The sequence below is a fragment of the Schistocerca gregaria genome, chromosome 8 (genome assembly GCF_023897955.1).
Source record: "Schistocerca gregaria isolate iqSchGreg1 chromosome 8, iqSchGreg1.2, whole genome shotgun sequence".
Classification (NCBI taxonomy): Eukaryota; Metazoa; Arthropoda; class Insecta; order Orthoptera; family Acrididae; genus Schistocerca; species Schistocerca gregaria.
The window spans coordinates 367408435-367421486 of NC_064927.1; the positions used below are offsets into that span (position 1 = coordinate 367408435).

At 43.6% G+C, this 13052-nt stretch overlaps 1 protein-coding gene across 1 annotated transcript in view; it reads right to left on the minus strand.

Annotated features, from left to right (window-relative positions):
- LOC126285424 (uncharacterized) overlaps positions 1-13052 on the minus strand; it is a 1121207-nt gene that overhangs the window by 782847 nt on the left and 325308 nt on the right. The window lies entirely within an intron of this gene.

The window sequence follows — 13052 nt, forward strand, 5'->3', positions numbered from 1 at the left end:
AATGAAGGCAGCCAAAATGTTTGGTCTTTCAAGAGTCGCCGATCAAAGTTTTATGCCGCATACAAGGAAAGCGGTAAAACACCGTACATTAAACGCACAACGCGCACTGAAGAGTGTGTCGAGTGATCGTGACAGACGGTTATTGAAGAGAATTGTCTGGAAACATAAGTCACCGCAGAATTCAATGTCGCACTCGTGAACCGTATCAGATAAAAAACAACCAGAAAGCTCGCTCTCGTTCGCTATTTTACAAAGTTTTGAACGCCTTTATGTCTGACGGCAAAAGCAAACGAAGCAAACGTATTACAGGAGAGGCTAGTAAAATAGCTCTACTAGCGGCAGTGAAGCATAACCCACGGATAAGCACCCGGCAATTATACCGCGATTCCAGCATGTCAGTAGGTAGATTTGTCACAATACTGCATCGCCGTAAGTATCATCCATATGAATGGGCATGCCAAGAGATGCAAACGCCGCCGCCGCCGCCCCCCCCCCCCCCCCCCCCGGTCAAGCTCCTTGCCGTGGTACTATTTTCCGTTGAGTCTACATTCATAAATCATGGTAGCGTTAACCGGCATAACGTGCATTACTGGAATGAAGACAATTGCCACTGGTCACGGCAAGTTCACCGTCAACGTCCTTGGTCGGTTAACGTAAGGTGTAGCGTCATGGGGAACAAAGTCCTTGGCCCGTGTTTTAACGACGGCACGTTGAATGGACGCAAATATTTAACTTTTTCGTATAGATTTGGGTGTCCCACAGGATCTGTTTTAACTGATGATGAGAGAAATATAGTTAGTGTTTTAATACTTTGTATGATGGTCGGACTTCTCCCAAAACATTTGTTATGAAGTCTTAATATGTGATGGTGCACCTGGGCAACACAGCCACAGTTGTGTGTCCCCCTTTTAACCGTGTCTGTACTGGTATTCTTGAGTTTGTTTAGTTATTCTGCTGTGTTTTGTCTGACTCTTACTGATGGTATGTTATGACGTTCACCATATCAGCATTATCTATACAATTCTTGTGTGCGGATACATCTTGGTTTTCCAATTTATTGTGTTTTTTATCAGTCTTTCACCACTGTCGTCTGTATTGAGTTCAAACAAGGGCGCTGATTCTCCTACTGTTCAGCGTCAACCCCCCCCCCCATCATCATCATCATCATCATCATCATCATCATCATCAAAAAATGGTTCAAATGGCTCTGAGCACTATGGGACTTAACATCTGAGGGCATCAGTCCCCTAGAACTAAGAACTACTTAAACCTAACTCACCTAAGGACATCATACACAACCATGCCCGAGGCAGGATTCGAACCTGCGACCGTAGCGGTCGCGCGGTTCCAGACTGAAGAAAGCCACAAAGGCCGGTATCATCATCATGATCATCATGTTCATCATCTGCCACCGTAGTTACTACAGTGATGTAGCTTTACACTCCACGAATAAAATCAGCCTGAAAACTCTTTGGACGACGTCGACACTGACGTCATTCGAGACGAGTGCTGAAATTCAGACCACTGTCAGCATCAGAGGTGGTGTTACACAGTATACGCGTGGCGTCTCGTGGGGATGAATTGTTTACTTTCCTTTTGTTATCCTGTGTGTGCTTATTTTATTATTTGCTACTACGGTGTCTCCCTGTGGTCAGTCTAAAATTGTACTTGAACTCGTGATTTCTCCTCCCCCCCCCCCCCCCCTCGTATCTCATGCTCGACCTACGATCGCTCCAGAAAGACTTGCCCCCTGCCCTCTCAATCGTCGCTTGCAATAACACTAAACCCGGCCGTACACAAGTTGCTGTCTGCGCCGCTAAGGAGTGTCGGCCATTAAAGTAGGCAGCTGAAATGCGAGGACTTCCTCCCGTCGCGGCCCTTGTGTTCTAGCCGCTGCGGGTCGGGCAGAGCCGGCAGTAAAACGGCCCAATGTCGCCGCCAAGACAGTGACAGTAAATCCCACAGCGTTACGACGCCGTCAACGAGAGAGAGAGAGAGAGAGAGAGAGAGAGAGAGAGAGAGAGAGAGAGAGAGACCGCCGATGTCCCGCCATGAAGAGATTTCTGTTCAAGTAGCCACGTTATCCGTTCAGAAGACCGCTTTACAACATCTGCCTACACGTCTCACCGCAATAACTGGAAAACCAACAGCATGAGGCAGTAACTGGTAATACTTTTTTTTATGGACGTAAGGCTCTGGTCCAAGGCGTAATTCCGTGCCTAGCGTTTGGTCTTCAGATGAGTGGGACACCAACAGACATGTAAAATTAGGCTATAGAAATTCAAAAACACAGAAAGGTTTTAACAGAAAATAAGGATTGAAATTAGAACAGTTGTGATCTTTAGTGCTAAATGAAATAAATAGCGCCAGCTCTTCCCCACTATAAGTTCCACAGCAAGATACTATACTGCAGCGCCTGCGTTGTTCTAACGTACTTCTTGCAATATCCTTCATACATGCATGCACGTAAACGAAAGTTGTGAGATACGAAAGTTGTGGGAGCACGCTCGGTTGGCCGAGGCGCTCAAGGCGACTCCTCGCATGAAGCGTCAAGAGTTGGAGTCTCAGCCCCATACAAATTTTCATTTTCTCGAATACGTAATGTAGCCACAGTTTACCCATACTCGAAATTCAAATATGATTCTTATATTCCATAACATATGTCGGTGCGACTCCGCGATCTTAAACAGTTGTCTAATGTAAGAAACGACTGTTGGGTAGATACATCTAGACAGTTCGCTTTGCTTAGCTTGTCTCGGACTGTAACTGCTTTGAGTCATTAAAGCGTTTGATGACGTCTCCAGCGCAGGACGACGAAACGTTAGGCAGAAATATGCCCCGGACTACAGCCTAATGCCCGTAAAACAGACATCAGCAACAACGCACATATCGGCCGTGGAAGCTTGCAATCTATGATCAGACAATAAACACATTTCTCAACAGAAGGGAGGCTGTGCACGTGTTATGAGTGTATGCAGAACTACGTGTTATGTATCTTCTCGAAAAATTAAAATTATGTAAGTAACTCCTTACTTAGTTCCAACGTGCTGGATGGCAACAAGGCAGCAAATTGAGATGATCCTGTACTGTAACAGGACGCTGTGAGTCAAATCCTGCCCAGCTATATGAAGACTTGTCGCACCAACTAACAATTTTCGTAATGTTTAAGTAAAGCAGGCAGCTCAAATATCGACAGACCTACTGCGCGTACCGTATCTGTTCCTACAGAGAGGACGTACGAGGAAAGATGTAGCCGCAATTCGGGGAAGCCAGGAGAATACTGACTACTTGCTGGGCGTGTGCTGTATAGCCCATGGACCCAGAAGAATAAATGGAATTCTGACATTATTATGGAGTCACTTATGGAAGAAACAATTGATTGTTTTTAATGTAATGGCTCTGAGCACTATGGGACTTAACATCTGAGGTCATCAGTCCCCTAGAACGTAGAACTACTTAAACACAAGTAACCTAAGGACATCACACACATCCATGCCCGAGGCAGGATTCGAACCTGCGACCGTAGCAGTCGCACGGTTCCGGACTGCGCGCCTAGAACCGCGAGACCACCGCGGCCGGCTTTTAATGTAATGCAAGAAAGCTTTTGTATTACTGTCAGATCGTGTGTGCCCTTGTTGGAATTCTCAAACAGAAAGAATGTATTAGCGTTTGTTAATGAACTCAATTTTAAGTGCAGTTACGAAAAGACATATGGAAATGGATGGTTGAGAGTGAAAATACGTGTTCAGTCGTCATTTGATAATTTGGTGTAAGTCATTACTCGGAATGCTTTAGAAACTTCTTGCAGCAGAGAAGAAGCTTCGGAGAAGGCCGCACAGGCGTGGCACAGCATAGCTAGTCCACAAAATTCTACACAGCGACAGAAATTACATACAAGCCAGATTCATTTAAAAAAATGTAATCCTTCAACAGAACATTGTGAAGCTCGGTACAGGATACAAGTGAAGTAGTACCGTCTGATACGAGACTAAACTAAACCATTTAACAGAACCAAAACCCAAATGTATATTTTTTCGCCGGAATTCAACAAAATTGTAAAAACCCTCAACGTTGCACAGAAGATTGTCTTTATTAACTGATTACAGGTTTCAGTCCTTTTCAAACCATTTTCAAATCGTCCACGTAAGTCATACAATAACATCCATTACGTTTGAACGCTAGCCATATAGCGTGTTTGTGGAGGGCTGAGTGCAACATATGGTTTTTTTTTACAATGTCGCACTCGGCCACACAAACCCACCCACCCACCCACACACAATCTGTGCCCGCTATGTGGCCAGCGTTCACACGTAACGGATGTGGCTGATTTGAAAATGGGCTGAAGAATTCCGAAGCCAGTCATCAGTTAATAAACATAAACTTCTGCGGAACTTAGACGGATTTTAGGGTTTCGTACCTCATTCGATAAAAATGGAACCCTAACAGAATCACTTTGCTGTCTGTCTGTCTGGCTGTCCGACTGTTAATTCCCCATTTTCTCAGGAACTGGTAGAGCAATCAAGTTGAAATTTATGTCGCATGCTAAGGTCTATGGTTTCTTGGCGCTGGAAAACAAAACTTCTAAGTCAAGACAATCAAAAGACATGGCCACTTATGTCACATATTTTGATACTCGCAAACTCACGCATCAAAATATATAGGATACTTCCCTTGTTGACCTAGAAACATGAAATTTAACAAGAAGCAATGTTTCTCGGCACAAGTAAACGTAAAAAATCCGAAATTTCTTAATCTGAAATTATATCACACGGATAAAGTATCTTATTTGTTATTCTCGTAAATTGTGGAATCCCTGGAAGAGATATATTGCCAGTTTCAATATAGATAACAGGAAAAATGGTCGAGACTGTCAGTTGGCGGGAAGGATGAACTACCTTCATACGTAAATAAGTTTGTACGGAATCCTTGGTGCGCCACGCCTGCTCGCAATTTTATAGTTAGGTTGAATTAATTTTCTGTTTATGTGGCGTAATAGTAGCAGAACAGTGGAGGTCCTGGGTCGCTCAATAGGTGGCGCTAAAATTCGCAAACAGTTCTCTAGCTGTGGCCAACAAGGCGTCCGGTAACATCTTGAGAACCTCAGCTAGCGCCACCGAAGTGGAGGCGGGAGCGATGCACAATCACTGAGGGAACAGCGCGACGAGCGAAGCGCCCGGGGCAGCATTAGCAGGAGACGGGTCAGCCACCATGGAGGACGCTTCGCTGCCGTCTGGGACAGCGGGGGCCGCCGGATTGGGAAGACATCACGGGGGCGCCGCGCCGACTGAGCGAGGGAGTCGCTTCCCATGCCTGCAGGAAGCCGGCACGGTAGTGCCTGTGTCCTCTTGTGTGTTTCCCTGTAATTAATAATCCTCTAGGGAATCTTGTGTCCCCACAGAAACCGCCGTTCAGTTGACAAAACGTCTCCCTTATACAAAGTTCCATTGACTTAACTGAAAGGGATATTGCGTAGTACTTTTACGGTAAAAGAATTACATGAATTTCCTTTAGTTCTGTAGTGCTTATGGATCATATTCCCTGTTAATACTAGTGCCACCGCACCTCGTTTCCATCGGCGCATTTGCGTGTTTCTTTTTCTAAACTATTTCTTAGTGGCATATGCCGCGTTTGAATCACATTGTGAGCGTATTGTCATATCGCTGGGTTTGTTGCGAAGTATCTTGGCGAGCAGCTGGTTTTGCAGAGTCGAGCACGGGACAAGGAGCAGCTACGTTGTATCGTGGGTAGCTCTGCATGGGAAACGCATTATTATGGAAGTTCAAGTGTGCTAGTACTGTGAAGTAATGAGATATGGAAGTGGATTCAGTGAAAAGTAAGCAAAGAATTAATTAAAAATGAGCATTGCCGCCGATAACGTATTTCAGTATCCGCCCGTTTGCGTATCGTACTGTACAACATCAATCATCCGCGCCGTGTTCGGCCGCCCAGAATGAAATAATGTTAATCAGTAAAATAGTTTACCACAAAGGAGAGCAATCAAGTGCCAGTGTCTTGTTGCGAGCGTGATGAAGATGATGATGATGTTTGGTTTGTGGGGCGCTCAACTGCGCAGTCATCAGCGTACGTACAAAGTCCCAATTGTTACACAGTCCACTTTGTTACACAGTCTACTCTAGCCACTGTCACAAATGACGATGAAATGATGAGGACAACACGAACACCCCGTCCCCTGGCAGAAAAAGTCCCCAACCCGGTCCGGAGTCGAACCCGGGAACCCGTGATCCAGAGGCAGCAACGCTAGCACTTTTTTTTCTATATTTTGTTCATTGTTGTTCTTTGCGTTTGGTCTAGGCGGACGTCACAAGATATCCGTTCAAGTTGACAAGTTGATCGTTGATTCCTTTCAGTTGTTTTTTATTACAGAGGGCCACCGCCTGTCTGACCGAACACGCTGAGCTACCGTGCCGGCTCCACTAGACCACGCGCTGCGGACACAGCGAGCGCGAGAGCATTCGTTCGGTCATCGCGTTTCCACATCATCAACAATGAGCCGCGTCGCGCCGGTTACTCGCGCGCTCGTACAAGTGAGAACTGTCAACTGTTGATTACCTTTTATGTACAGTGTTATATTACTGCAAGTGTCAAGGAGGAATGCTATCACATACCTGTGTGTGCGTGACGAGCGTAAGAACTTACATTCGACCATTCGGCTTCCACATCATCAACAATCACCCGCGTTGTGTCTGTTAAGCGTACGCTCGTCCAAGTGATAATTGTGGATAGATAATCATCATCGTCATGGCCTATGTTCGGCCAGAGTAAGACTGTGAAACACGTGTGGCGGCGTGAGGTACAATAGTACAGACATTAACATCGTCAAGAATATTGTACTGTACCTCTCATCGAATCAGCAAGAGTGTTACTGGCATCAACACTTACGACCTTGAGTGTAAACAGTGCATCTTGCGATTTTCTTATCGTCTCAGAACATAATTGTTCATACCAGACATAGCCGGCCGCGGTGGTCTAGCGGTTCTAGGCGCTCCGTCCGGAACCGCGGGACTGCTACGGTCGCAGGTTCGAATCATGCCTCGGGCATGAATGTGTGTGATGTCCTTAGGCTAGTTAGGTTTAAGTAGTTCTAAGTTGTAGGGGACTGATGACCTCAGATGTTAAGTCCCATAGTGCTCAGAGCCATACCAGACATAGGACAGTGTTGTGTTTAGTGGCTCTCCTAAACCCGCATAATTTCAGGCAAGCCAGCAGCGGTATGGTATAGAAATAATACGACCGCCGCGGCAGTACCAGGTACGTGGCGTGGACAGGGAGCACTATCAAAGCGAGAACAGTTTAAGGGTCCTCCATCAGTTGAACCCACGGGCGTGTTACAACATGTCTTTTGAAGAAATGCAACTGTTATCCCCATACTTATGTTTGGGACATTATTCAGTTGCCCGGATTTTAACCGTTGAGCATGCTGTTAACTGTTATTTAAATTATTGCTAAATTTGTTTAGTTACTGCGCCAAGTCTGCGAATATAGTTATATTTTGTCCGTTTCTCACAAATTACGCTGCTATCCGAAAGATAACAACAGTATGCCCTCCCAACACCCAGTCCTACCCCCCGCAATCCCAACGCCGCTACAACCCTATCATATGTTTCCAAGTACAATCCTGTAATACTGTTACACAATACAGTACTGTACCACGTGGCTAGAGCAGCAAAAACAAGATGGCACAGCCCACCGTTAAATGAGTGGTTCAAGAGGAATAAAGCCGCAACAACTCATGCTGAATAATATGCACGTCTGAAGGAACAGACACTATTAATGATCCAGAGCAGTATATAATACTACGAAATTTATTCGCTAACTGCAAATTCCTTGATATAAACAGTATTGGGTACGGATCTACTACTCAATAGTGACATATGAAAATTTATTCTGAACCTGGACTCTAAACCGGCAAAAATTTTCCTATGTTAGTATACAGCAGAAAGAGGCAACGACCCACCCAGCATCGGGAAAGGTGATATTGAGTATTCCTTTGTGACTTCGCGGTGTGCTGCCAACATATTATGCTCCTACGTGGTAAACTACCAAACCAGCATACTACTGCAGTCTCCTGACGAAGTTAGGGGAGGCTAGCAAGACGAAGCACTGCGGGAAGTAGCAGAAAACGTCGATTTTTCTCCAAAACAACGCTCCAGCTCATTCTGTACCGCACAGAATTACACACTCTGCTTATTCGAGCCATTAAATTTTCCATCATTCTCCGTATTCCACACAAACGACACACACTTTGCTTGGAAGAAGAAATCATTGTGTGTCCGCCATTTCCAGAATGATGAGATGATTTTCGACGTTTCTTGAACATCGAAAATGCAAACTTCTACAACCAAGGTCTCCGTCAAGTCATCCCTCATATGGTAAATATGTAGAGAAGGACTCTCAGAAAGGTTTATGGTCTCAGTTTGATTTTTCAAGGTGATTACCGCTTTCGTCTAAATATAAATTCAGGTCGCTGGCTCATATTCGCCTATATGAGCAAGCTAATCTCAGGAACTGCTACACGGATTTTGATCTGGTTTTGAGTAATAGTTACAGAGAGTCCTGAGGAAGGTTTTCGCATCTAATTTATAAATATTTCGTAATATCTGACTATGATGAATTAAGGTTAAGCTGTGAAAATGGTAACTCTGTCACCTAGAGAACAGTCAGGATGACTCGAGGGTACAGCAACGACTCGAGAATGCAACAAACAGGATTTATCAGATGGTCTGGCCATAGAGCGTGTGGCTGACAATCAAAGGTTTTGGGTTCGTATCCTGGTTGAGTCATTTTCTTTACTCTGCCTTTTAACGTAGCATTAATTTCGAACTGCGAATTTCCGGTTCTCTCAGATCAGCGATCGCAATTTGCACTCGTAATTCAATGCAAATTCTTCCAACAATGGGCAATGAGTTTCTCAATTCTGAAGTATTGTAATAAATATGACCAATAGTGAAAAGATAACCATCACATCACCACTCTGTAATGTGAGACTTACTAATTGAAAGAATCAAATCTTTTTAACCAATGGTTTCCCTACAATTGTCTGACAATAACTACACAGCGAAAAAACATACGAATCCAATACATGTGATGGTTTATTTTTTATGTTACAGCTAACACATTTTCTGAAAAACTACTTCAGTAACTTTGCTTCGTTTGCACACTGTATGTCCTTTAAGTAGCGCAGCAGACGACTGAACTTTAAGTTTTCCTCCTTCCTTGAATCAAAGCTAGATGTGGACACGATTCTTTGCAGGACACTGCGAGGAAGTCTGCCATGAAGCGTCTGCGACAAAGCACTGTGGTAATACGTCTCAACGGTTCATCGAATTGCGTGCTATACTTCACAAGACGAGTGCTGTAACACGAGCTAAATATGTATATCACGAGCGTTTTTATTTCTGCCACCTCAGCAGGCCTCCTATACATATTGAATCAGTCAGACACACATACACCCATGATTCGCATTCATTGTTTACATTGGTTGTAAACATATTACTTAGATCACGATGAGCTGCTGTTATTGCCATGAGATGTCACTGCAAACTCCAATTCAATATGGGACACCCAACATCCAAGCCTCTACAGGACTTTCCTGCTGTGCGCTGCTTTCATCGCGTGAGTTATATGAAAGTGATGATATTCAGTTACTTACCGTTGTTCTCTGAGATGCATTTATAACCATACACTTTAGCACGTAAACAAAATCCACTATGCCACGCAAGTCGTCTGGTCATAGATATTTAATGCTAACCTTGCAAATCCGAGTGGGGTCGCTAGTTTAGACCACTACTACCCCTCTATAACATGATTTCACTCTTAGTCCGTTGGTATCAGAGAATAAAAGGGGAACTCCTCGATCTTAACTTCTGTAAAAAAAAAATTGGTATCGATAGAATTTTATACTACCTTCGATTGACTTAATTTTATTGTGCTAGGTGGTTGAGTGGATGTCAAATCCCATGTTTGGGTTCGATCCAAGGTCCTAGGATTTGGTTTTCCTTTCGATAACGTTTTACTTTACATCTCGGTATGTTCAGCGCACGTAAAAATAATATTTGGTTTTACCATGACTTGGATTCCAGTTTAAGTCGTAGATCTTCACACCACTTCGTATTTAATGTCACTAATGCATTGCTCTACGGTGGCGCTTGCCTCACAAACAACCAATTCACATCCTGCTGGTGGAAAAACTTTTCGCTACCAATATTTTGACGGTAGATGGTGTAAAGGGCGTGTGACACTATAAGTGGCGACTCGTCCGTCGTATGGAGACGTTAACTCGGCGGATGCTTTGGATCTATTCGACAGGAATCAAACCATATGTCGGCAACGGGTCTCACAATCTCTCTTCTCTCATCATCACGTAAAACAAACACGGCACTACTCTCTACAGACATTCATTGCCTATACTCGTCACAACATTCACACGCCACGCCTTAGGCCCTTTTTGCGCGCAGGAACAAAACTCTTTCTGATAAGCTGTCTGATCCCTCCACTGGGTGTCTCCCAGCCAACAATGTCATACGACTCCTCCTCCTTGTCGTCACTAAATAGCTGGATGGGATAAATAACTTTTCTTGTGGAAGGAAGGCAAGAGCATACAATGTCCAGAAGAAAAACGTTTCTCTGGTCAAACCAAACATTGCGTTGAGGACAACATGCATATAATATTTCATCATACTGAGCAATATTCCTTTTAAAAAATATATTATGTCACTGAATTACGATATTACGGTATATTCTCTACGACCACTGCATACAAGGGAGCTACCACACGAATGAGAATCAGCGAACGCCTGTAGTGTAGACTGCACGCAAGCCAATGGCGTCTTGTGGGTTGCCGCTACTTGTAGGCGTGTAACAGCGGGCGAGTGCACTGCAGTAGTTTCGACAACTACACCGCATCACTTTCTATGAATTCATTTCAACAGCGGAGTGATGTCTCACATTTGAATTCTTTAGCTACGTCTATCTCTGTACAACGTGTTTTGGCTCATACACAACACTGACGCTTTTGACGATTCACACTCAGCAGGATGAAAGGAGTTCCTCGCAAATTTTGCTAGTTAGGTGCGCTTTTGGCAATACGCATAACAAACAATGGTGAATCTCTCAGATATTGTAGTTAAGTATGCCAGGAGATTCATGACACGTCGGAAAGAAAGTAAGCTACGTAGCGGAGATTATTTAGAATTTCAGACGATCGTTCGTGTAATTTCAAGCCGAAGAATGTCTACGTGAGATATTCATTTCATTCACGGTTTCATTTTATTCAGTACTGAGCAACAACGGTTTGAGTTGTCGTATAATGGAGATGCATGAAAAAACAGGTACGGAATCAATAAAATATCGTACTCTTCGTCACTATAATTACAGTCATTCGCGAAACAAAAGCGTAACCAACTACAGTATTATACCCTTTCGCACATGAAATAGCTGAAGATGTCCATTTTGGCCCACTATAGCAGTTTTAAATTATACCAGTATCTACTCTCTGCCATTTTTAATGTAACATGAGCAGATGCGCCACGGTGGTACAACATGTAGATCGTACTGTCCTAACCAGTGTCGCGGTGGCGGTGACGGTAGGCTTAAAGTGATAGTCAAGTTAAAACACAACTACCGAAATGCATTGACGCAGATGGTGCAATATGTCAAAACTCACCATAGCATTTTTTACTTCTCTTGAGTAAATAACACTGACAGTATATGTAAACGATACCTTATTTTTAGTAATTTACATTTGATGTATAGTTTATGCTTTCCCATGACATTTCGACAATTCTCCAGACTGTCGAGCAAAGACCTCTGATATCTTTTAAGTTTCCCATTATCGTGTGATAGCTGCAAAGTTGGGAATCCTCAGCGCTTTAGGACAGGGTGGGCAATAGTTTTGGCTCAGGGACCACTTTGTGGAAGCAGAGGTTAGTGTAGGGGCGGACCTTTTAAAATGATTGCATGCGTTAGATAACTCTGCATTTCAGAAAAGGTGTAATTTCTTATATAAAAACCGGGACTCTCTTGGTGGGCCGCAAAAAAAAGTTGTGGGCCGCTACTAGTAACTCTCTGTTTCTCCATGTGTTAGAGGAGAAGAGATCCAAAGGAAACGACACTAAATCTGTGGAAGGATTTACCAAGAAACAAACTTTCAATAACTTTACGACTGTAGGTTGTCACAAAGAGAACAGACGGCTCAGGCTAGAGCGTATCTAGTGGCCACGGTAATGTTGCCAGCGTAACACCCACGAAACGACGTAAAACGTAATGGGAATTTGGTGTCTGAACAAATCGTGCCTAGCAAAGTAAATGCTGACTGAAAAGAAACTGGTAGGCGAAATAGCTACTTCCAATTAGAGGCAAAATTGTACGAAACAGAAGCAGGCTTTTCCACAATCGCTGTAGAATGGATATACTTAAAATACTTAGGTGATTGTCACGATAGTTATTTATTTTATTCACAAGGCAAATGGATGTTGAAGAGATGAAGGAAACGAAATGTTACCATATTTCTATAAGCCTAAAAACGATGGCGCCTGGACAATGACAGCACCGAATCGATGTTTCGTTACAATGCGTAACTAACCGTTATCGCTGTCCACAATCTACTCGCCACGCCGCCTTCTGTTCTCCACCTGACGAAAACCCTCAGTCTTGAAATACATCACGAATAAAATGGATAAATGTGCGTCCGCCAACCTCATACTTTGTGCAGTGTAGTCGATTAAAATCTTTTCTGTTGGCTGTGCACAGCTTTGATACTATTTAGAAATTGCATCGTGCAACATTGCTGTTGAAAGTATACTTTAACAATCGATCCGTCCCAAACGCCATTTTCTTTGCTTACAATTTCAGTAGACTTTTAAAACAGCTTTTTTTTAACGTTATTCTATTCAAATTCAAGTCTTGCTATGTTTGACCGAGACCAGTCGCTTATTAAAAAAATGCTTTTAAAAGTCATTTACAGTCGTAACGCCTTTGGTTAGAGTGCGCACAAAAAACCTTACCTGTTAGGTGCACGGGGGCAACGGCCTTGC